We start from the raw sequence: 25,435 nt of genomic DNA on the forward strand, positions 1-25,435 counted from the left end.
ATGCAAGGTGGCGTTGACCCAGGGACAGTTTAGGTGGCGCCATGACCAGGTGCTAGCCAAGTTATCAGAGTATCCGAGAAAGATGTAGGGTGGCCGCAAACCGCAGCCAGACAATGGTAAGGCCGGCGCTAGCTGCTTGCGCAGAGCAGAGCGCAGAGCACCCACGCAGGGAGTTACCATCCTGAGACCAGGCAAGGAGTGGCAAATGCTGGTGGATCTCAGAAGACAAAAAAATTGTACAAAAACAAATTGTGCAATCCAGAAATCGGCAGAGGGCAAACCTTTTTCCCAACAGAATTTTCCTTACATGACAACTTCATTTAGTTTATATATGTATAATTACAATAACAACAATAACATATATGGATGTATAATATGTGTTAACATATTCCAATGCTACGCTCTTATATTTTTCATTAATAGGACTTTAGTCTCATTATTTTTTCTCTCATTAGAATATAACTTTTTTTCTTAATGTTTTGACTTTTTTCCTCATAAAATTACAGAAATTTTTACATTTTTGCTATTTTTTTTGTTTGTTTTTTTAATTTCTTGTAAATTTTCCTTTCGGAATTTAAAAACGTTTTTTTTCTGAATATTACAACTTTTCAAAAAGTCTATATGCTACTAAAATTATGTTATTTTCCCTCACAAACATTACAGCACCATTCTCAGACTTTTTGTTAAACTTATTTCTCTTAACATTTTGACTTTAGTCTAGTAAAAGCACAAAAACACTTAGGACACCCCTGCTGTAGGCCCACCCCAACAAATGGTCTTTTCCAGTGTATTCAAAGTCTATTTGCCTGTATTCCATTAGTGACTTTTGGGGAGATAAACCATCTTGTTAACATTGAAAAACTAAGTCCAAATGGTTCAAGGACAGCTAGACATTTACTCTTGGTGTGACCTTTTCAGCGTTTTAGCCCCAGAACTACAAGGCGTTAATATATTAATGTTAAATGTCATATTTTAGTTTATCACTAGCAGTAGGAAAGTAATTATAAGTATGAATTGTGCGTGTGCACAACTGGGTGTAACAATACCTTCAGAATATTTTCACTGTCAGGTTAAAATAAATCACCGCCTTTGATCATTTATATGTCAAAACATAAGGAGTGTGTTATGGCTGGCAGGTATGCCAGAAGTTTGGACCACAAAGCTGAGACAGACAAGGCAGATGGTGTAAAAACGTATCATAAAAGAACTAAGGGCGCACTGCAATGAATGGAAAAGTACAACATAAAACACTGGTGACAGGGGGCCACTGGGAAACTAGCAAAGTACAAACAAAGGAGTCAAAAGTAGCAACAAAAAAAATTACAATATAGCAGTAGTTTAGCAAAAGGGAAAAAGCACAAAAAACGAATCACCAGCAGGACTGACATGAGAAGGAGGACATGCTTGCCCATCATTCACAATCCTTATATGAAACATGAACACATTTATTTCTCTTTTCTGTACATTATAACATGATAAAATGAGTTAATATGAGCTAGCTTACAATGCTGTTATTGGGACACACCTATTGCGATTATGAAGCTCTCGTTTTAATGTTGCCCTCGTTAACAATGTTGCATCGTTTGATATCCATGACACAGTGGATACACCAGCTCTCAACTTAGACCAGACAACATAGCTACAAAGACTTTTAGATGAGGATTATTTTGAATTTACCATCTTAACGGAGCACAGGTCTTGTGCTGGAAGATACAGCTATTCCATCAGTCGACATCCCACTGAGAGCGTACATTGTGAGTAACCGAGTATTGTTTTGTGTGTTTTTGTGTGTTCATGTTTCAGTAGCCTGCCTAGGACACAGAAGGAGGCGTTTACCTTGTTGACAGAAGTAGCATTACTTCCGATCAATGGGTCTCTGAAATATATGCGTCTTGGAAATACATTCCAGTAGTGTTTTAAATCAGAAAAATGCGGTAGTATAAGTATTACATGCTATCATTAATGTATTTGTTCTTGCATGATCATTTAAAATGATAAAACGTTTTTTGGAGGGATGTTAGCTAGCTCATATTAACTCTTTTTCTGGCGTTATAATGCACCGAAAAGGGAAAGAAATATGTGTTCATGTTTCACATAAGGATTGTGAATGATGGGCAAAATTCTCAAAAGGTGCAGACATATGGGGTCATTATGGTAATCAATGGGCCTGTGTGACATCAGATCAGAGAAGACAAGGCTTTGATGTGTGCTCTTTGAGGATTTTTAGCCACAGACTGTTTTCCGGATGCCAAACAAGACAATTTAGACAGATACATTGTATTCAATCCATGTCTAAACATCATGGAATAAGACACAGAAAACAGACATCTCAGTGTATTGATCAGATAAACAATATACTTTGCATCTGGACAAATCCTGGCAAAAGGAACTGACAACAAACAGACAAATGTTTTTACTGGCTTCCTGTGGTAACAGTTTTCCCATCTTAAACAACTCGATCTCAAAGATGAACAAGGGTAGGATCACATAACAACAAAATCTCTGAAAGAAAAAAAATGAAATGAAAAAACTTCTGGACACTTATGCCAAGATCTGGCAAATGCAATCTAAGGGTGGATTGTGATGCAGTTGCACAACTTTAGGATGACATCAGGGGTGCCTATACTGGGCCACGTACAGAAAAAAAATGCAGGGCTGCTGTAATGTTTCATATTTTGTCGATATGCAGAAAAAGCAGCCTTATCAGTGACAAAACGCATTATTAATATGAACCGCACAATGCACTTTTTCCCTCAATGTTGCATTCACATGTTTTTATTCATTCATTCATTTTCTACAGCTTATCCTCATAAGGGATTAATCCCAAAATATTTGTTTTGATTCTCTTGATATGAAATGTTTAAATTCTCATATTACTCTCATATTACTTTTCTAACATTTTATGCTTTGAAAATAAATATTTAAAAGTAAATATGTGTACCCAACAGCCTTGCAAAATTGCATATGTCATTGCAATTTGACTGAAAAATGTCAACAAAATGGGGAGTAGAACTTACAAGGTGAACCCTACAAGCATCAACCACCCGATTAGAAGAGTTAAGCCACATCTTCCACATCTAAAATAAATGAAACATTCGCTTTTACAAGTATGCCTTGTGTTACATGTCTAGTCAATAAATGAATACAGTGCAGTCCAGGGTTTGGATAGCGATGGTGCCAGAGGAGAAGCCAGAGCCAAGAGCTCCTGTTCAGTCATTAAAATCTGCTGTTTGAGAACACTTCACCTTCCGAGTGAAATACCTAAATGGACAAAGATGAGTGGATAAGATGACAGCAGTGTGTCGCCGTTCTTCAGTGGAGAGGTGCTCTTTAAAATAAGAATGCACATCACTCACACTTGCACAAGTACCTACAATGGTAACAATCATTTTGAAAGCTCATGGTGTCAAAAACATTTACTAATAAGTTATGTTAAAATAAACATGATTCTCAGGGTCATCTAAACTGTTTGGACCTCTGTGAAACAGCTAATGTTTAAGATGAGAACACTGCTCCTTTCATTCAGCAGTTTAAGCATTAAACACGTTTGTTGTTATTGTTGGTCTGCAGTGTGCTTCCAAATGGTGCAGCACTACAAGCCAACTCGGTCTTGTCCCAAATAATTAATGACAACAACCGCCCTGCATAATAGAAATCACTATTCTAAATAATCCACAAAGTCAAAGCCCACAGTTTGCTTGCTTCCACAAAAGCATGCAAAAATACACGTGTTGTACAATGATTGTTCCTCCCTCAAATTATTAAAGGTAATTGTCCGTTTGCATTAGTAGAAATAAACGACTCAAAGTCAGAAAAGAAGTGATTGTAGAACTGTACAAGAAGAGGCTTCAACAGAATTGGCAAATTTGAGTGCACCCTCAGACACTGTGATTATACAAATATATCTGATTTTGTATAGATTATGTAAAATAGTATTAATATAATATGAACTTAATCAGAATGGGTGGATTCCAAACTGTGTGTGTGTCTCATCAATTAAATTGTGAATATGGCTACAGCGGTGCCTTGGTTAGCGTCATTAATACATTCCAAAAGACTAAATAAAACAGACTCTAACCAAGGCAAAATTTTAAATACAAAACAATGTAAATCCAATTCAAATTATGTAAACTTATTATGTGAACTTTTACATCACTTTTATCTAGTTTGGAGGTGAAGGAAATCCTTTTTAAAGGGAACGTATTATGCTTTGTATTGAGTTGTGGACTCCAATAGTGCAGGTACACACTATAACCCGCACAGAAAACGTTCTCGATCTTCCAGAATCTGCACCTACTCCAGCTGTATAACCTTGGATTTCCAAAACTGGCCTGTTTAATTTATTCCACTAACGGTACATGCCTCAGTTTTAAGGTCAAGCTTTTATTCCATGATTTTTTAAATGAAACTGAAAACTGCTAATTGGCATTTCTCCAATCAAATCAATTTATGAAATAAAAAGTAATTATAATAAATAAAACAGGACCCTTAGCACAGGCTGGGTCTTTGTGCTTGTGGATTTACCAGCAGTTGTATGTTATTATTATTATCACTATGTATGTATGTAGGTGATCTGCAAGACCTATTCGTCTTTTACAACTTTCAGTTTTTTCTTCTTCTTTTCATTTTTCCAGTTTATTTTATTTTTGTTTTGTTTCTACAATGTGCCCTTCACAGACCCATAAAAAATGCACTTCTCAAATAGCCCGCGGGCCACACTTTGGAGATCGCTGGTTTACATATTTCATAGAGAGGGGGGAGTCTTAACAAATGAGTGTGTCCATGCTGTGTTTTCATAGCACTATCACGAAATGACCCCCATTGTAAGCAATGATGACAGCAGGCTTCCACAGCAGTGCACACTGGCTTGAGGTGCGCTTTGGCAGCAAGTATCTTGTGAGGATTACACTGTAAATGCATGCTGAAAGAAATTGTTTCTTGTATTACTTCCTTAATTATCCAATGCGGGGTTATTTTTGAAATACAGTATACAAACTCAATGAGGATTTCCCTTGCTGATAATGACATCTGTACTCGTTTCATGCTCATATTCGGCAAAAATGCATTGTCCGTAACAGAGTGTTTAGCTCATCCCTACAAAATAGTATGTAACGTGTGGGAAATCGGTACACCACATTACCGAAACAAAAGTTCTGTACTGAAAAATCTGATTATGTTTACGTAACGTTGTGATGTCAGATCTACCAGAGTATCAGCAAAGGCACGTCCACACATTTAGTTAGATGAAAAAAAAAATGTTGCACTCTTGATATTGTCCAAGCTGTTCAAATATGTATGTATGTTTTTTTAAATGTGTCAGTACAACCTTCTCTTTTGATATCTTGACAGAGTGGACATATCATTTTCACAAAGTGACCCTATTCTCAGCAGTCACCTCGACCCCTTTTACCTATCATATTGATGAGAATTAGATGCCACTCCTCCTCCAGCCTTGCCTGTCTCCTCTTTAATTGGCATTTGATATTCTGTGGTTGTCATTTCAAGAGGGAGAACAAGGAGTTGCCATTCATCATGGTTGCTATAAAGCAGGGGTGGGTGAGATGTCACTCAGCCTGATGGCTCTGTAATGTGTTTCGGGTTACAGACACCCCTGAGCCGCCTGTCAGTTAGCTCAGCGCTCCATCTTCCCCCTTATTTAGGGGACTTGGATTTCATTTAGCCACCCTGTCCATCATTGAAATACTCTCCTCTTAAACCATTGACTTATAAGCCCAAGTTTCCTCGATGTTGAAAATTATAATGCATTCTCACGACTTCTACTCTCCACCTAACGCGCCATCATTTCCAGCAATACTAGAAGAACTTCATCATCAAATGCTTATATTCTCAAGAACGTATAAAAGTCTCCAGTTCATTCCAGTCAGCATTTTGAATAAGGTTTAAGATTAAGATATGCCTTTATTCGTCCCTCAGTGGGGAAATTTGCAATCAATCGTCATTATAATGGGTGTTACTACTGTACAAAATTTTACACTAGCCAGTTTAAAATTTACCAGAAAAAATATTCATAGCTTCATGAGCACTCGACAAATTTTTATGCATGGCATAGTTTGCCCTCAGGCAGTGGTTCCCAAAGTGGGGTACCCCCAGGGGTACGCCAATTGCCATAGGGGGTACGTGAATCAAAATAAAAAAAAAAAAAATTAGCGGCTAACATTCAAAATCGCGTGTGACTGAAGGCCTTACAGTGCAAAGAGACAGAGCGGCAAGTTCTTCCTAGTTCTGTGTGCATCATATCAACAAATAAGTATGTTTGAATGATTACTTAAGAATCATTACTTGTGCATTAAGAGTATTTGATCTTGGACATTTCAAAACTAGCAAACTGCCGTCAGTGCTGCTCCAGCTTTTTCTAAAATATAAATATAAATAAAACCTAACTCCTCAGACATAAGTTACCGCTGCATTCTGTCTGGCACTTGTAAATCACAGCAAACAAACCCACACATGCAGCCCAAAGTAGGTGATATTTACATTAACTATTGCTCGTACAACAATAAGACAATGTTACAAAATGTTCTACTTATAACAGACATCAATGTTAAACAGACCTTTCAACAGATCCTGCTTTATCATGATTGTTGAACTTTCCCCTTCAATTTGGCATGAAATGAATATACAGACTTAAACCATAGCCATCCTGAGTGGACAAAAAAGTGAAGCTTAATCTAAGTCTATTCAAATTAAATCGATTCAAAGGATGGATGCCAACATCAGAGAGGAATAAAAGATACGTAAGATGATAACTTATCTATTTATTATTATTTATTTTCAGTGCTCATGTCAAACTTTATCTTAATATCAACATGCAAAATACAAATTTTTTACCTGGAATTACTATAAAATGAATGAACCATTGAATTATCTTCAATATTTCAATATCTCCTACCTTATCGTGGTGGAGGGGTTTGAGTGCCTGAGTGAGCCGAGGAGCAACAGTTGTCTGGGGCTATATGCCCCTGGTAGGGTCTCCCAAGGTAAACAGGTCCGAGGTGACGGGACAGACTAAGAGTGTTTCAGAATACCCTTATGACTAAAACCAAGAGGAGGAACCGTACCTCGCCCGGATGTGGGATACCGGGGCCTCACCCTCGAGCCAGGCCGAGGGGAGGGGCTCGCAGGCGAGCGCCTGGAGATCCAGCCTTCACCCGTTGGGCCCGGCCAGGTCCAGCCCGAAGAAGCCACACGGGATCTCCCCCTCGTAGACCCACCACCTACGGGGCAAGCATAATGGTCCGGTGCATTGTGTGTTGGGTGGCGGTCAAGTGCGGGTGCATGTCCCTGGTTCTTGGGACATGCAATGGGAATGGGCCGTATTCCGTGCCTCCATTGCTGAGGCAGATGACCGGAGGTGCGGCCGCAAGGTGGTTGGTGCCAGCCGTGGCGGCAGGCCCCGAACCCGATGGTGGACACCAGAGGTCAGGGCCGCCGGCAAGCTAAAGAAGGAGCCCTATTGAGCATGGATGGCTTGTGGGACTCCTGAAGCAGCTGACAGGTACCGTCAGGCCAAACGGCACGCGGCTTCGGCAGTTGTTGAGGCAAAAACTCGGGTGTGGGAGGAATTCGGTGAGGCCATGGAGCACGACTTTCGGTCGGCCTCGAAGAGGTTCTGGCAAACCGTCCAGCACCTCAGAAAAGGGAAGCAGTGCCCGGTCCACACCGTTTACAGTGGGGACGGGGGCCTGCTGACCTCGACTGAGGATGTCGTCGGATGGTGGAAGGAATACTTTGAGGCCCTTCTCAATCCCACTGGCATTACTTCCATAGAGGAAGCAGAGTCTGAGGACACATACGTGAACAGTGCCATCACCGTGGCTGAGGTATCTGGGGTGGTCAAAACGCTCCTCAGTGGCAAAGCTCCAGGGGTGGACGAGTTCTGCCCAGAATTCCTCAAGGCTCTGGACGTTGAGGGACTGTCTTGGCTGGCACGTCTCTTCAACATTGTGTGGAAGTCGGGAACAGTACCTTTGGATTGCCAACCGGGGTGGTGGTCCCCCTTTTTAAGAAGGGTGAGCGGAGGGTGTGTTCCAACTATAGGGGGATCACACTCCTCAGCCTCCCTGGGAAAGTCTATTCCAGGGTGCTGGAGAGAAGGGTACGACCGTTGGTCGAACCTTTGCTACAAGAGGTCCAATGCGGTTTTTGTCCTGGTCGTGGAACACTGGACCAGCTCTACACCCTCATAGAGATGCTTGAGGGTGCATGGGAGTTGGCTCAACCAGTCTACATGTGCTTTGTGGACCTGGAAAAGGCATTTGACCGTTTCCCTCGTGGCGTCCTTTGGGGGGTGCTCCAGGAGTACGGGGTTGGTGGCGCACTACTACGTGCTATCCGGTCCTTGTACAAACGAGGCAGGAGCCTGATTTGCATTGCCAGTAGTAAGTCAAGCCTGTTTCCGGTAAACGTTGGCCTCCGCCAAGGCCTTTGTCACCAATTCTGTTCACAATTTTCATGGACAGAATTTGTAGGCGCAGCCAAGGTGTTGAGGGAGTTTGATTCGGGGGCCTTAGAATCTCATCTCTGCTACTTGCAGATGATGTGGTTCTTATGGCCTCTTCGGGCTGTGACCTTCAGCGTTTACTGGGACGGTTTGCATCTGAGTGTGAAGCGTCTGGGATGAGACTCAGTACCTCCAAATCAGAGGTCATGGTTCACAGTCGGAAAAGGGTGGAGTGCTCCCTCTGGATTGGGAATGAGGTCCTGCCCCAGGTGGAGGAGTTTAAGTATCTCGGGGTTCTCGAGTGAGGGACGGTGGGAGCGTGAGGTCGACAGACGGATTGGCACAGCCTCAGCAGTAATGCGATCGCTGTACCGGACCGTCGTGGTGAAAAGAGAGCTGAGCCGCAAGGCAAAACTCTCAATTTACTTGTCGATCTATGTTCCCACCCTCACCTATGGTCATGAGTTTTGGGTCATGGCCGAAAGAATGAGATCGCGCATACAGGCAGCTGAAATGAGTTCCCTCCGTAGGGTAGCTGGACTCACCCTAAGAGATAGGGTGAGGAGCTCAGTCATCCGGAAGGCTCAGGCATCTAGTCCGGATGCCTCCCGGACGCCTCCCTGGTGAGGTGTTCTGGGCATGCCCAGCCGGGAGAAGGCCCTGGGGCAGACCTTGGACATGCTGCAGGGATTATGTCTCACAGCTGGCCGGGGACCGGGAAGTCTGGGCTTCCCTACTGAGACTGCTGCCCCCGCGACCCGGATAAGCGGAGGAAAATGGATGGATGGATTTCTAGTTCCATCCATCCCTCCATGTTCTATGCCGCTTATCCTCACTAAGGTTGCTGGTATGTTGGAGCCTATCCCAGCTGTCTGAGCGAGCGGCGGGGTAAATCCTGGACTGGTCACAGTCACAGGGCACATATAGACAAACAATTATTCACGCTCACATTTGTACCTATGGACAATTTAGTGCCGCCAATTAACCTAACATGGATGTTTTTGGAGTGTAGGAGGAAACCGGAGAACCCGGAGAAAACCCACGCATAGGGAGAACATGCAAACTCCACACAGAGATGGCCAAGCAGAGAATCGAATAATAGGGGGACCTATTATGCAAATTTGAGGTTCCAACATCTCTCCCTCACTTTTCCTTAAAAAAATTATCAATTAATAAATGATTTAGTGGTTAACTATGGCCTATTATTAGTAAAAAGTATATAGAAAGACAAGTATATACAGTATATAGTTTAAGGGTAACTATAGGTGTTATTTCATGTCTACAGGGCTGTTATAATGGTAAAAGACAAACTTGGAAAAAAAGCAATAAACAGGTAATCTATGCTCCAAGTACAAAAATATTCATTTTTTTAAATATTAAATACTACTTTGAATAATTAATTAATTAATTAACCACGATAAACAAACATGAAACTTCACTTGAACACCCAGTTAGTGCGCAATACGTATGTTGTGTCTTCAAATGTGTTGCCAATGTTTTTTTTTTTTTTAAATGATGTCATCACCGTATTAAATAATACGTGATTTTGTTCCAAGGGAAATGTCTTGCCATTTGTTATGTCTCTACTTCTACAAGAAAGTGTAAAACTTTTCTGATTGATCCAGCTGCAAAGTAAGCCACAATAGAGCCAAAGAAAATTGTTTTCCGCTTTGATTAAGGTAAGAAATACTATTGAATTCAAGAAATAACTCACAACAAAACAAAAAGGTGGTGTCGATCTCTGTCAACAATCAAGTCTTCAATGTAAAAAATTGTCAAATATTCATTTATCCCTCTCATTTGTGCATTTTTATTCCTTTTCAATGGTTTTCTGCATGTACAAAACTATTGTAACCCTGTGGCTTATACAGCGGTGGGCTAATTTATGATTAGTGATTAGTATTAATTTTTTCCTATACTTCAGAAATACTATTAATCATTTGAATACTGTGCCGCCCGCAAGTCCGTGAGGAAACGGTAGCTCTTTCTTTGGCAAGAGCCAATCAAGTAAACTCACAACAAGTTTATAGAAATCGTTATTACTTGTTGCCAATGAACTGCTTTGCTGGGAGTAATGAATTATGGGTAGAGATTAAAATAGAAGTTACAATGTTGTTATTTCAAACTCATACTTGTATATTTACTAGATACCTTTTGGGTGTTAAGTTGCTGTGTGATTTCAGTGTTCTTTAGGAAGATACTGTGAGTTATATTGAGTAACAACCTCCTGCGATTTCCAATGGCTTGATTGTTTATTGTGAGTTTTCTCATTGCTTGATTGGCTCCTGTCAAATAAAGAGCTGACTGGTCCTTACAGACCTGTGCCAAATGCCTCTTATGTCAACATTTGAGGCTTTTAAATGTACAAATCAATTTTTTCGCTCTACATTTAGTGAGTGCAGCTTAAGCACCAGTGTGTCTTAACCACCAGAAACTACGGTAAATGTAAAACATAAAAAAGTAGTTTGTTTTAACATTTTTGGGTGTCCAGAACAAATTGATTTGATTTTCATTATTTCTCGTGTGAAAAATGTATTCGGTTACAGTACATTCACACCTGGAACGGATTAATGGCACTAAAACCAAGGTTCCACTGTATTGTAAATTTCACAATAATTAAAAAAAATTAATATTAATTGGTAATCGATATGGAAAGGGAGTAGGTTGAATAAGCTCAGTTTCTTCCTGCTCCTTTTTGTTCATGTTGACTTGTGCAAACATGTTCCTTAATGTAACTTGTTAAGTGTGTCAGAAACAAATAAACCAAACCATACAATGAAACACACAAATCCACGTTTTGGCCCAGCACAGAATAAGTGAAGCTGAATTGCCATGGTAACAGTCTTAAAAGAAGGGTTACGGCTGAACTTGAAGACAAAACATCTATAAATAGGTGCTATCAAATGCTAAATTAAGTTGCCTTCAGTAAAACTCATAATACAAAAGGGTGAATCATTGTCTGTGAGAGTGGGAGCTGTAACCAATCAGGAGGATGATATCAGACATGGTAAATGCTGTGACTAATACTGTAGTACAAAGGACATTTCTGTTACACTAAGCGCAATTAGTGGGAACTGTTCCGCTGGGAATAGAATGTGTCAGCGCTCCATTTAATTCCAAGTTCAGACGAGTAAGGAGTTAAAGAGTTGCGAATGGTAATTTGTGAGGGGGGGTGTTGTCGTGCTGGATCATCTACAAACACCATAATTTTGCAGTTTAACACAAAGACACAAATAAGTAGGTACACAATGAATATATATATATATATATATATATATATATATATATATATATATATACACAGTATCTGTGTCTACACAGATACAGAGATATCACCCCCCCCCAACATCCCCATTGTCTTGGCCTGTGGGGGTCAGGGACAGCATCCTATGGCAGACATTTTGAAAGCAGCCATGAGGAGATGCATGTCTCCCTTTTTAAGCCGTCTACTTGAAACTGGTTCTCTTTTGCTTCAATCGGTCACACTGGATGAAAAAAATCCAAGACGGTGACTCTGACATTAACAGCCGCTGGGTGCGTTTTTGGCACAAACTATTTTGCGCTTTTATCAACCGAAGATAAGATTTGCAGAGTCAAGATACTGAGGAAAGAGATTTGTCGGTAACATCGCGGAGGAAGGGAATAATGTGTTAAAGGATTTAAGAGGCAGCATGCACCTCCTTCTCTCTGGCCAGGAGAGCATGCGCACTGCGAGCACAAACGCCTTCATATCTCACGAGGACATGCGTCAAAGGAATTTTACCCGCAAGCCTTTAATATTTTTCCCATGTCCGGACACCGCTGAAAGTATTGCAGTCGAGGGTGCACACTCAATGCCTGCCTCAGGACTCACCATTACGGACTGCATTTCTTGTCACTGCTTTTCCTATGCGGTCCACCTAAACAAGGCACTTCCTGGTTCATTTGAAGAGAAAATTAGAGCAAGTTGCCTGTTTATTTTAATGTGCCAATGTGCCATGGAAGGGCCATTGTGTTTATTACTGTGGTTGATGAGCAGTGGTGGGAATAACGGCGTTGAAATAAATGACGTTACTAACGCCGTTACTTTTTTCAGTAACGGGTTATCTAATCTAACTAATTACTCTTACTGTCAGCATGACGCTGTTACCATTTTGGACACCCCGTTACTGCACGTTACTGAAGCCACCTAAAATATATATCACCGTCTTCATAACTAATGTGCAGTGCAGTGAGAGTGTTGCAGAGTAACAATGGAGGGGTGAGATAACCACTATATTACGCCATGAGGATTGGTTAAGGTTGTGTCTTCAGCCAATCAGAACTTCGGTGGGCGGGGGTTTAGAGCACATCCAAAAGGTCGGGTCGTAGATACAGCATAGCGAGAGATGGCGAGGAGGAGGTCTCTAGTGAGAAGACAGCGTTTGCCAAAGGGAAGTACAGACACTACTTTAATCTTGTTGAGGTCAAAGGTAAAAATGTACTCGTCGAATGTGCATTATGTCCTCCAAAAAAAAACTTTGTCCACGTTTTGTGTGAGCAACTCAAACCTACAGAAACCTAATGCTACCTATCTTTGCTGTCCGGCTCATGGCTGGGGGGTAGTAGGGGAGAGTAATGCAATAGTTACTTTTACTGGTAACTAGTTACTTTTGTCGTGGAGTAACTCAGTTACTTTTTGAGAGAGGTAACTAGTAACTATAACTAATTACTTTTTTAAAGTAACGTGCCCAGCACTGTTGATGTGTGATGCATTCCTTTTTTGCCTAAATGTACTTTTAACTTACCCGTCAGTTTTCCCATTTTGGGGGGAAAAATGGCTTTAATGGCCTATTTGCTGAGAAAACAGCTGAATGCTGAATATTGTAATTGCCATTGCCGTAGAGCAATTGTAAATCCACTGCAAATCTTTACCATTACCATTAAAGGAGAAAATACAAACTGTAACTTGTGCATAATAATTAGTCAATCCATGATAGCAGTCTTATATGCTATTTGTTTAGAATACCCTCCCTTAATTGACTCTACTGTGTGGTCATGCTATCTTCACTTGGTTTCACTTATTCCCTGACTTCCACAGAAGTCGCTGGGGCACACTTGAAAACCATGTAACGATCTCTCTACACCCGTCTCCGTCCTCCATTGCCCTCAGGGGTTTTGCCAGGGCTACTCCAGTCCATTCTCAAATGTTGTCTTCCCATCTTTACTTCTGTCTTCCTCTTCTGCGGATTCCTTGGACTATTCCTTGCAAGGCTGGTTGACCGGGGAACATGTCCTTTTTTTTCCAGCTGTGAGTAGGTTATCATGGGGTCTCATTCCTTTTCTGACCTGAATACAGACCTCATTATTTGTAAAGTGATCATTCCCATTGTCTGTATCGTTTTTTTCAGGGATGTAAGACTACTGACAGGGCAAGGGACCACATCAGATGGATTTTGGTGCACAGACTTTCAGATGTTCTTGAGTACTGCAAGCACAGCGGTTGTTTGTGTAATCCTTGCCCAGATATTTGAAGATCCTTCCTGTTTCCAGCACTATGCTGCCCACTTTGATGTCAAAGCTGATGTCTTGGGTACTACGTGTTGTTTTTGTTTTTCCAGCTCTTATTTCCATGCCGTAAGATGAAGCCGCTTTGTCAGCCAAGATTTCCAGCTCCTGTTCCTTTCCTGCAAGGTCATCAATGTCATCTGCAAACCTGAGATTTCTTTTTGTTCTTCCTGCAATAGAAGCTGTGCATCCATGGTCTTCCAAAGTATCTTCAATGATCCGTTTTAAGAATACATGGCATAGGACGGGAGACAGGAGTACCCTGACGTACGCTGACAGTCGTATGGAACAAGTCATGTTGTTCAATTGCAAAGGATGGTACTTGCCATACAACTTCTCTATCACCAAGTTAAGTTAGCGTTGATATACTTTCTCATGGTACTCCACAAAGCAGAATGCACGACCTGGTCTTTTTGAAATCAACAAATGTGAAAAAGTGTCTTGATTTATTTTCTTTCTTTTTTTTGCACGTTTGTCACTCTTACATGTTTCAGCTCATCAAACTAATTTAAATATCAGTCTATGACAACACACTGAACACAAAATGTGGTTTTTAAATGAAACTTTTTTTTTTTTAGATTCAAACCGTCATGGCCTAGTTTGAAAAAATGATTGAAACATAATTTATCTGACATTAATTATCTAATCTAATCTGATCTAACAGTGTGGATAAGGTTTAGAGGGCCATTTCTAAAGTTTTGGGACCTCAGCAAACCACAACAGAGCCCAAGCGACGACTCATCCAAATGGTCAGAAATGGCCTCCACCATAAGAAAGACTGGGCAAAATTGTTCCGAGTTCCAAGATGAAAACCACTGCTGAACAAAAAAAATATATATGGCTCGTCCCAATTTTAACAGAAAACATATTGATGATCTCCAAGACCTCTGTGGTTCCATGACACAAAATTCAACTTTTTGGAAAGTGTGTAGTCATGTAATTTCATACCAACAGTAAAATATGGTGGTGACAGTGTGATGCTCTGGGGCTGTTTTGAGGCTTCAGGACCTAAAAGATTTGCTATGATAAATGGAACCATGAATTTGGCTGTCTACCAAAAAATCTTGAAGGAAAATGACCTTGTTTGTGACTACTGTTGGTGACACATTAAGGTCACCTCTGAATGGATGAATGGTTTCGGGTGCAATCATTGTTTGGATATTTTTTTGAGAGGGCAAACATTCTTTTTTTTTTTCAAATCACTGTACACGGTAAAGTGCTGAAGGTCTCATTCACAGATTATTCTTTAAAATCTGTTAAATGGTGCACCTTCCTGCTCTGAAGCCAGCTTGTTCCTAGCAATGGTGCCTCTGCTGCGGGATTCAGTCTGTTTAAAATCATCTTCAGCATCACTTTGCCTGGGTCACTGATCAAGCAATGCACATATATTTGCAAATCCTTTATTAAAAGAGTTATTTATGTTTATATATTTAGAATACAAGATAGAAGTTTGTAACATCTGTGCTTGAAAAAAAAATTACCGCAAAGACAACCCTTTTCTAAGAAATATTTCATTTGAAATGTCAATCCCACCGTCACTTTTTACATGTTTTTTAAATCCACTGCTAAAAATGCCAACTCTAAGTGAGGCGTACTAAATGAGTTACCAAACTAGAGGGTGAGATTTGTTAGGTTTTTTTTCCCCCTCTATGTGTCAAGTGTTGGCTTGTGTTGTTAATCACATCACACATATGACTGGGAATTACATTTCAATCATTACATTAGTATTGGACCTCCTTCTCAAACTGCTGTTGCGTTTGTGAAGGAAGGAGATAAGATTAGTTTAAAGACTGTCTTTGATGTGTAAATATGACTCCTCTGGTTCTTTAGTAATGAAAAGGATTCTGGCAGCAAGATACACGTTGTATTATTCACCGTCTGGTGAAAGGCTGTTCCGCTTATTCCAATAATAGTGAAGATATTCCAATCAGGAACGGAACAATTGATTGATACCGGTGTCTGTAGAATGTAGCCCAATAAACCAACCCTGTATCTCATCTGCAGCTGTTGGCTCCCTGGTGAATTGCCCACGGTAGAATCCAAATGGGATTGCTGCTTGGAAACATGCGTATAAACCAAAGCTGACTAAATTAAACCATACGAATGGGAGCAATGTGTGTTTAAAGGTAAATTACGAGGGGTTACCACAAACCACAAAATACATTATGATGTTTTTTTTCTGTAATTAATGTCAAAGTTGTGTGATTTTACATATTTGTTACATTGTGTTCATTGTCAGATATTTTAAAATTAAGACACCTAATTTGAACCAAAACCATACATTAAATAATACTTAATTGGGAGGTTTATTACAATTTTTTCGATTGTGACAAATGTAATGTAATAGATATTTAAAGTGGATGCCATGTTTATAAATAATTTTAAATGTTAAAAACTTTATTTCAGCTATGCTATTTTGTTATGATCTGGTTGTCAATAAAGCTAGCTTCAGGACCGTTAAATCACTTCCTGTTTTAGCTTAAAAAAAACACACAGGAACGCCATAAGCCCACAGGAACCTGGTCATCTGTTTGCCTTAGGTGTTCAGGACTGACATATCAATGTCGTAAGTAGCTGTAATAAATAAATTAGTAGATAATGTTTAAATTGTTATTTTATAAATAATGTTCAATAAGTTCTGTTTTTAAAAGATGCTAAAATTGCTAATACTAAAATTGGACATGCTGCATTGGGTTTATGCATTGTCATGTTAGAAGGTGCATACGTAGGCAATTGATTGTGTGTGTGTTTTTTTTTGTATTGTTGTCAGTTTTCACTCTATACCAACATGATGAGTCCAGTAAAGTACCAAACTCAGTCACGACTCATGTCTTTATTGTGGATGGAGTTTAGCTTAATGTTTAATCTTCAGTTCCAACACTGAGATGAGAACATTGCAGGGGACCTGTTGTGCTTTTTCCACTTTTCTGACCTATAAATGTAGTTAGTGTTGCCTCGCAAAATTTTACTAAGCACAGGGCACAAAATTTTTATGGGGTTCTTCATTCTGGAATTTAGAATTAGGTGGTTGCCTCCTATTTTCAGAAAAGGTATCAAAGTCAAGAAAAAAATCTCTAAAAAACAACTGCAGTGGCTCTATACCCTGCCACATGAAGAGCATCCTCTTAATACCTTGTTACACATTTCATTTGAATACAACAAAAATACTACCTAAATACCTCAATATCTTCACAAAGGCATCGGGGTAGCAACAACAATGTTCACACATTTCTGTAACAAAAGTTGGCACATTGACTATATACTCACCACTATATACAAATGTATGGTTAGAACACATTGACTATATACTCACCACTATATACAAATGTATGGTTAGAACACATTGACTATATACTCACCACTATATACAAATGTATGTATGGTTAGAAATCATAAAAATGTACAATTTCTAGAAAGAGAATTCAAGTCTACATATATTACTAACCGATGAAATAAATGTTGGACAACAGAATTTGTGGCAAACTGCCAACTTGTTCAAAGAACAGCTCTCCTTGCTGTTTTGCTAGCAGCAACCAAAAGATCACCTCAACATAAAAAGACCCACACACTGTAAGGACAGACTATTACCATTCCACTACAAACTATTTCTTATGCTGAAAAATGCATAATATTTAGAATATTTACCTTTTGGAATTGACAGTTGACTCACAGCTAGTAGCTTCTACTTGGCTCTCATCCAACCCTCACTTCTTCTGTTCTTCTAACTGCCCCAAAAGCCCTCACAAACAGCACACTGACCCCTAGCGGTGTCACGTGAAACTGCACCATAAACCGTTTCTTTTTCACTGGTTTACATTAGAATGTAGTATTCTCGTGTTCAACGATGCCAAAGTTTCAGATAATGAGGTTTGCATATTTAGAAGTTAGCCCCTTTGTGATGTCACAGAGGAATGGACTTCCTTATATGGGCGTGGCTGTAAGCCAAATAAGCGCTCTGCCCTCCCTGAAGCTCTGCTTTCCCCACCCTTCCCCAAGCTCTCCTCTTCTCACGTTGCTAGCAATGACTCGTATGGGAAAACCACATTTGTTTACAATTCCTAAAGACGCCACCATCAGGATCAAGTGGTTGGAGTTCCTGATTCCCTACCAGCATTTGAATCTGTCAAAGGCATTTCATACTGGCCTGTTTGTGAGCGGGGTTGTTAATAGCCTTTTCCCACCACAGTTAGTGGCTCCACCCGAGTTTTTTCAACACTGGTAGTCCCGCAAAACACATTAGACATTATCGATGCGGTAAATGCTAACGCTGCTTACCATTGAGAGATGTCTTGAAGTAACCTCTTTGAGGTTGAGAAACTTTAAACTGTCCAGTGAATATTTCAGGATCAGATTCAGGATCCAACACATATGGCTGTATGTTAAAAGCCGACATTTTAAAAAGATACATTGCTGTTTATTATCAACTCCTATATCGTTTATCAACTCTTATAAAGATTGGTTCACAGCTAGTGCCACAAACCGGAAGTCCTTCTAAGCACCCCGGAGTGTGACCAATCACAGTGCAGTGGGCGTGCCTGGCAGTGGGCCGTGGGTGGAATACATTAAAGCAGACCGTTTTTGCGGGAACCACGAAAGAAAAACAGTTGAATAGGTGCATATTGAGCATAATAGATCCCCTTTAAGGTGAAAAGCCTGATTTTTGACACCCTATTAAATAATTTGAATTGTTAAATGGGTTTATAATGACCCCTTAATGTTGAAAAAATAAGCTTTTAGAAATTAGCTAGCGCCTCCGCATGACCTTACCCGACAGAATGCACCTTTGGAGAAGTCAGAGGGCGAAGTACTGTGGTGATGCCTAAAGGTCAGTCATTGTGATAAAACACATTTATAGAAGATGGTCTTTGGAAAGGCATTAACAGAAATTAAAGCACAGACAAGAATAACAAAGCTTTTCTCTTTGTTTTTCTCTTTGCTGCCTACCAGCGCCTACGTTAATGAATCTTTGCAGCTTTCTTTATCGGTTTTAGTACTAGGGTGAGAAGTCAAACATTCTCATTCAAATCCCCTGAACTAATTACACGGAGTCAAGGGAATCCTGTGGTTTGCCAGGAGTGAAAGGAGATGCTACAGAGAATTGCAGAGGAGTTTGACCCTTAGACACTGTTGAGAAAAACTTTTGCCAACGTTTGAATGTTTTCTGTTAATGTAGCCACCAAATGCAAAATTGCCATTACGTGGTTAATTGGTTCCAGACCCGACCAAAATAGGGGAATTTCCTCAAAGTAGATTTCAATATTAATTCAGTCACTATCAAAGACGTGTTTTTTTCAAGCCAACCGCTCACTTCTAAAGACGTATTGATACGAGGTGATGATGCAATTCCACAATAAAAGTAGTGTTGAAGAGATTATATTTGTAAAGAAAATGTTATTTTCATATAAAACAACCTTGTTTGGTGTTGTTTATGTTGCAGCATAGTTTTTATATATTTTGGCTAAATATATGTCTAAATTTGTGTCAAAGAGAAAGTTACCGTTTCACAAAAATCATTTTTTGCCCCTTTTTTGGTGAGAACTGATATTTTAAACTGTACTATAGTCTACTCCTGATTACTACAGAACAAAAAAGGGATGAACAAACTTTTTTCTTAAGTAACGAGAGGGACGGCTTTTGAAACAAGGCTGGGACTGAATGAGTAAATAAATTGAATATTTTTGTAGAATTGAAAACCTGTTTGACTTTCTAATTTGTTACCATTATTAGAGTCCTGTAGACATTAAATAACATCCCTATAATCACCTTTACACTCCTATTATTCTTTGTTTACTTCACATTGCTAGTACACAGGCTATGGGATGACTGCAGGGACACATAAGACGACCCCGGCTTTAAGCGTAACATGCTAGGTATGTGTCTTGGACTCTCTCATTCACATGAATGGAACACGGGGTATCCCTCATTCTCTGGCCACACACATCAAATGTGATACACCGTGGGCGTGCTCTCTCATCAAAGCAAGGTTTTACAATCAGAACAAGACTATGTTTTTTGAGGACGGTATCATTTTTAACCATATTTGTGATGCAGGCCACATCACAAAGGCCACGGTGTGTAAAGCTGTCAGAATGGCGACCCTTGCCCTCAAGCAGCTGCTGCTCACAATGGTGGTGTTCCCTGGATACAAACCTCTTAGGAACATAAAAAAAGGAATTCTACAGGATTGCAGGTAACCGGTGTAGAAATCAATGACAATGACACAATTCTAAAGTTGTATTCTGTATTATATATTTATTATATTTTATTGTATTTATATTATATTATATTATATTTATGATTAAACATTGTTCAATAGACATGCTGTTTCAAAGTCACACTGATATGAGTAATACATTTTTACATTTCTTTGCAGGAGGGACTGTGAGACTATCTGAGAGAAGGTGAGCAGGTCGATGCTCCTTCCAATAACATTGCTGTAAAATGGACGGCCATTTAGAAGAGCGCTGTGGATAGACCATGCAGAGACGGGCCACCACCTCTTCTTTGACCTGATTGAGATACCTGTAGGTTGTCAAGGTCTACACCACCCATGTACTCACTATTGGCTGATGCATTTTGGTTGTTGGATGTTGTCAAAGGCACATTGATGTCTGTACCATCTCTTGACATAGGTTGACAATGGTATTGTCTTTCCAACAAAGGTTCCCCTGGGTACCTCCAGTGGTTTGAATGGGACATCAAACAGGTGGTTCTGCCGAATGGTTCCAGGCCTCCCATATCCTATTTTTTTCATTTCATCCATGAGGTTGATGAGTGGTAAAGAGGTTGTCATAGAAGAACTTGGAACCTTGAGGCACCTGAGCTTGCTCTACCACATATATGATAATGCTGGGTTGCTGACCCAAGCCTCTCTCTGGGGGGAGAGTGTGCAGCTCCAAGTAGTACGTGTATTCATTGGATCAGGTGACGCTCCATACCTTGTAACCAAAGCGATTGGTTTCCCTTTGATTATTGGTTTACATCCATCTCGGCCATAGTACGGTATGGTGTTCTCATCCACTGACAGCCATTCCTGTAATGGCATAATTTTGCATGAGTGATTAAGCTCATTGAAGATGGGTCTAACCTTAAAAAATGGTTGGTTCATCAGTGATCATGGAACCTCGTGAACTGAGGCCATTATGTCATCAAGGGCATTATATCATCATTATATCAAAATGTTGTGTGTGTGTGTGGGGGGGGTCTGTGTGTAAAATTTGGGTGAAAGTTACATAGCAGCAGAAAGTAAGGTAGAAAGTTAGCCCATGTCTATTAGCATGGAGATACAATGGGTTATCCCACTGGTCACTATCGTTGCCAGTGACATGTCAACAAAGTTGAGTGACTGCAAATGCATATATCAATACTAAACACCTTAAACATGATGTGTACCAACAATCTATGTCTTATCTTTATGTTAACATACTTTACCAACCTTTTCTTTGGGAGCTTTCTTGCTGCTTGCTGCTGTCCTCTTCGCTTGGTGCAAACAGGAAGTAAACGGCTCTGGTCATGTGACAATTTACACTATTGTGACCGGTGGGATTAGATGGGTTAACCATCTCCTCAAACCTCAGTCACCCCCTCACTTTGGCAACACGCAGGAGCGGTGCAACAGCTTTTTATCATATCATATCATATCTATAAATCAAAAGTTGGAAAACATCCATTCTCTTCTTTCCTGTCCCCCTGCCCCACTGCTTCTTCAGTCCTATTTGCTGAGCCCCAGATGGGGGCCACTCAGCCCCTCTGCTGCTTTAGGGACATCTCTCAGCCTGACATTGAGGACATCTTGAGGATGATGAAGCCCTCCATCTGTGGCCTGGACACATTTATCCTCAACCCTGATAAAAGTCACTCTTCTGCAATAAGTCCCATGATAACCAAAATCATCAACCACTCACTCCGGTCTGGCCTTGTCCCTTAAGTTCTGAAAACCACTGTCATTAAGCCATTACTCAACAAGCCCAGTCTTGAACCTGATGACCCTGCCAACTGCCGCCCCATCTCCAACCTCCCCTTTCTTTCTAAAGTGCTGGAAAGGTGGTTAGCGCACCTCCACAGCCACCTCGAGTCACACTGCCTGCATGAGAAGTTCCAGTCTGGGTTTCGTTCAGGCCACAGTACTGAAACAACACTGGTTAGGGTCGGCAATGACCTACTAATGGCAGCTGATGCTGGCTCTCCATCCCTGCTCATCCTTCTACACCACTTACACTCCTCCATCGCACTCTCAGATTCCACTCTTGGTGGTTCACATCATGCCTCACAGGCAGGACGGAGTATGTGTCCTGGGGGGGAGATAAACCAGACACCCTCCCTGTCACCTGTGGTGTCCCCCAAGGATCGCTCCTTGGCCCCACCCTCTTCACCTTGTACATGCTCCCCCTTGGTCATGTCATCAGCCAGCATGGAATATCATACCAGTGCTACACGGATAAAACACAGCTGTACATTAGAACAAATCCTCTGTAGCTGTGTCCACACTTTCCACCTGCCTGGAGGAGATAAAGGTATGGATGACAGCTAACTTCCTCCAGTTGAATGCTGGAAAACGGAAGCTATTCTCATTGGCATCCCACACCAAACGCGGTCATCCACTATCACCACCATCACCTTCTCCAGCCAGGACATTCATCTCTCTTCTGCAGTTGCCAACCTCGATGTCAGAATGGACCTCCACCTGACCTTTGAAGGTCAAATCAAACATCTGTGGAACGGACTCCCTGACCATCTGAGGAGGCTGCAGACTTTGGACTCTTTCAAAAAAGGCATAAAACATATCTTTTTATAAATGCATTTGCATAGTTAGCCTATTTTAACGTCATTTTCACATGCCTATTTAACGTCTTTGGTCTATTGTGTTGGTTTTTGTATGGTATTAGTAATTCCCACTGCTTCTACTTTTATGTTCTAGTTTTAGTATGGTTTTTGTAACCTTCACTGCTGTACTTATTTTGTTGTTCTTATTGTGATATTGTGACATTTGCTTTTACCTTTTATCCTTTATTTTTTATTCTTCTCTTGTAATTGTTGCACTTTGAGATCATTTAATTGATGCAACATGCGTTATAAATTAAACATATTATTATTTTTAAAGAGAAATATTTGTTTTTATTAACATCAACGTTTTAGCTTTTTCTATTTATATTATGCCCTCTTACTCTTTTTTCCATTTTTGCTGCGTTTTTGTCTATTTTATTTCTGCTATAAGCTATGTTCCACAAATGGTGGCACACTATGGGCGCTTGTCTATTTCGCCAGGAAGGCAGTGTGTTGCCAGGCATAGTGTGTCCAAACTATGCCCACCTGGCTTTGTCTCTGGTTAGGGGGTGGGTTGCACTGTGGAGAAGTTTATGCAGCTTTCAGACCCACATTGCAGTGCACTACGAAGGTGGAGTTCCATTCCAGCTTGCCTGCGTGGCAGATAGTTATTTGTTGACCAGTTGTATTTATTTACAGAATAAATGTATGAAGGAAGGAAAACGTCCTGTCTTTCACTTTTAATGTACACCCCTACTCACTAATTACGTATAGTGATTGTTATGATTGTCAACACAGATGTCTTCTACATATGAGATTTGTTATGAAGCCAAATCTAGCAAGCGTCATTAAGGGTGCAACACCTGTGTGTTTAGATCTGACAAATCTCAAGTAAGTTTCATCAACTGTAGAATTACTAAAGCTTCTGCTTGGACATTCAAACAGACTTCCAATGGAAAAAACAGCCACAATGAGGGAGGTAGGATCACAAGGTGTGCATAAAGCACTGTGTGCAGTTCCAATAATACCTTGTGCACTGTCACTTCCATATACTGTATTATCATTCATAGTAGTGATGCCATACTAAGTCATAATAGGATTGACTTCTGTCTGTCTTGTTCTTGCCATGTTTTAGTAATTGGCTATTCATTTTGCAGGGCTTCCCAACGTCTTAAGGCCCAAACATACTCAGGTGGAACATAGAGAGTCCACAAAGGTCCGTAAGCCCAAATTTTACCTCCACACATACTCCAGTCCGCACACTGGTGTCATACAGAACACTGCTTGGCATGTATTTTTCACATCGAGCCATTTTTAATGTGACACCGATTTGCAATTTTACCACAATCACATTGTGGAACAGAGCCAGAGAATCCAATGGAGACAAGCTTTGAAGAGGGACAGGTAGATGCAAAACCAGTAAGCACACCAGCTCCTGTTCCTCTTCGTCAGTGTAGGACGCAATGACAGGAAAATGGTAACACACACACAGGGATTATAGGAAATGTGTTTCACAGAAATTTCACAGGAAACGACAATGCAGCAATGTGCTTTAACTATGAAAGCTCTGATGACTGCGTTCACATTATGCTCGAGTCTGAGCACCCAAATACCCATCACTGCTACATTAGAAAATGAGGTCGGCTGTCACTTTTCATGATCATAAGAGATACAGCACATAGAATCATTAATGTGGAGGAAAAAGTGGCCAGGCTCTGTCCACGATGTGCAGCTCTGCAGTGAGTGTAGCATGAGTGTTATATTTGCACATGGTAAGTAGCCCACAGGCACTCTGCTGGGTCATTCCACTGACCCCTTACCCTGACCCAGGCCCCTAACAGCATTTCCATTGGGCCCACTGCAAGCCGAGAGCCAGGGTCGAGAGGACTATTGGCATTATCAAATCCTGGCTCCGGTGTCTGCGTAAACTCAGGGTCACCTGGAGAGCGTATGTGACATTATCGTGGCATGTGATGTTCTCCATTATACCTACACTTTTCTGATGGAAACCACCAATGAAATAAAGACACAGAAACTCCAAAGTCCACACAAATATGTCAAGAAATGTGACTGCCAGTAGCAATACATAATATTAAAATATATACCTCTGTAGGCCTCCTGAGATCGCTCTCGGTGACAGCAGACAATATTTCTTCATCATTTGCTTCCTTCTCCTGCTGTGAAGAGAGCATTCTGTTTCAGTGTACTTTAAACTACCATCAATGCAAGATATCAATACTGACGGCTTACAAATGCAGGGTGCCTGGAGGTGGCTGGTGGCTGAACTAGGGCGACTTCGGGTGAATGTGAGGTCGTTTTGGAGCAAAACCTATTTTCAGAAAAAAATAAAAAGTAATATGCAAATTTGCAGGGCCGTGAACGCTGAATTGCGCATGGGCAGGGATCTACTGTGTGTTGTATGCATTTGTTACATTATACAGTAAAGAGGGTGCTCTTTATTGTTTTGTCAAGAGTCCCTTGTAGCACAACACCAAAATGCAAAAGTGGCTCGTGTCAAGACATTTGGAGATTAAAAAGTGACAATATTTCTCGGGATGATAAAACAAATTAATTACTCACACAATAAATGAGAATGAACTCGATAACTTGACAGCCTCCATATATAGCCATGTGCATGCGTCTGTTTTCCTCGTCTCTCACCTTCAAAACAGGCAGCGCCTCTTC

At 40.6% G+C, this 25,435-nt stretch overlaps 1 long non-coding RNA gene across 1 annotated transcript; it reads left to right on the top strand.

Moving 5' to 3' along the window:
* The first annotated feature begins 1,597 nt into the window (after window positions 1-1,597).
* On the top strand, window positions 1,598-21,064 carry LOC131108762 (uncharacterized). The gene is made up of 3 exons (XR_009120533.1): window positions 1,598-1,754; window positions 20,039-20,177; window positions 20,361-21,064. It is a non-coding gene; the product is annotated as an uncharacterized LOC131108762 (long non-coding RNA).
* The last annotated feature ends 4,371 nt before the right edge of the window (window positions 21,065-25,435 follow it).

The sequence above is a fragment of the Doryrhamphus excisus genome, chromosome 21 (assembly GCF_030265055.1).
Source record: "Doryrhamphus excisus isolate RoL2022-K1 chromosome 21, RoL_Dexc_1.0, whole genome shotgun sequence".
Classification (NCBI taxonomy): domain Eukaryota; kingdom Metazoa; phylum Chordata; class Actinopteri; order Syngnathiformes; family Syngnathidae; genus Doryrhamphus; species Doryrhamphus excisus.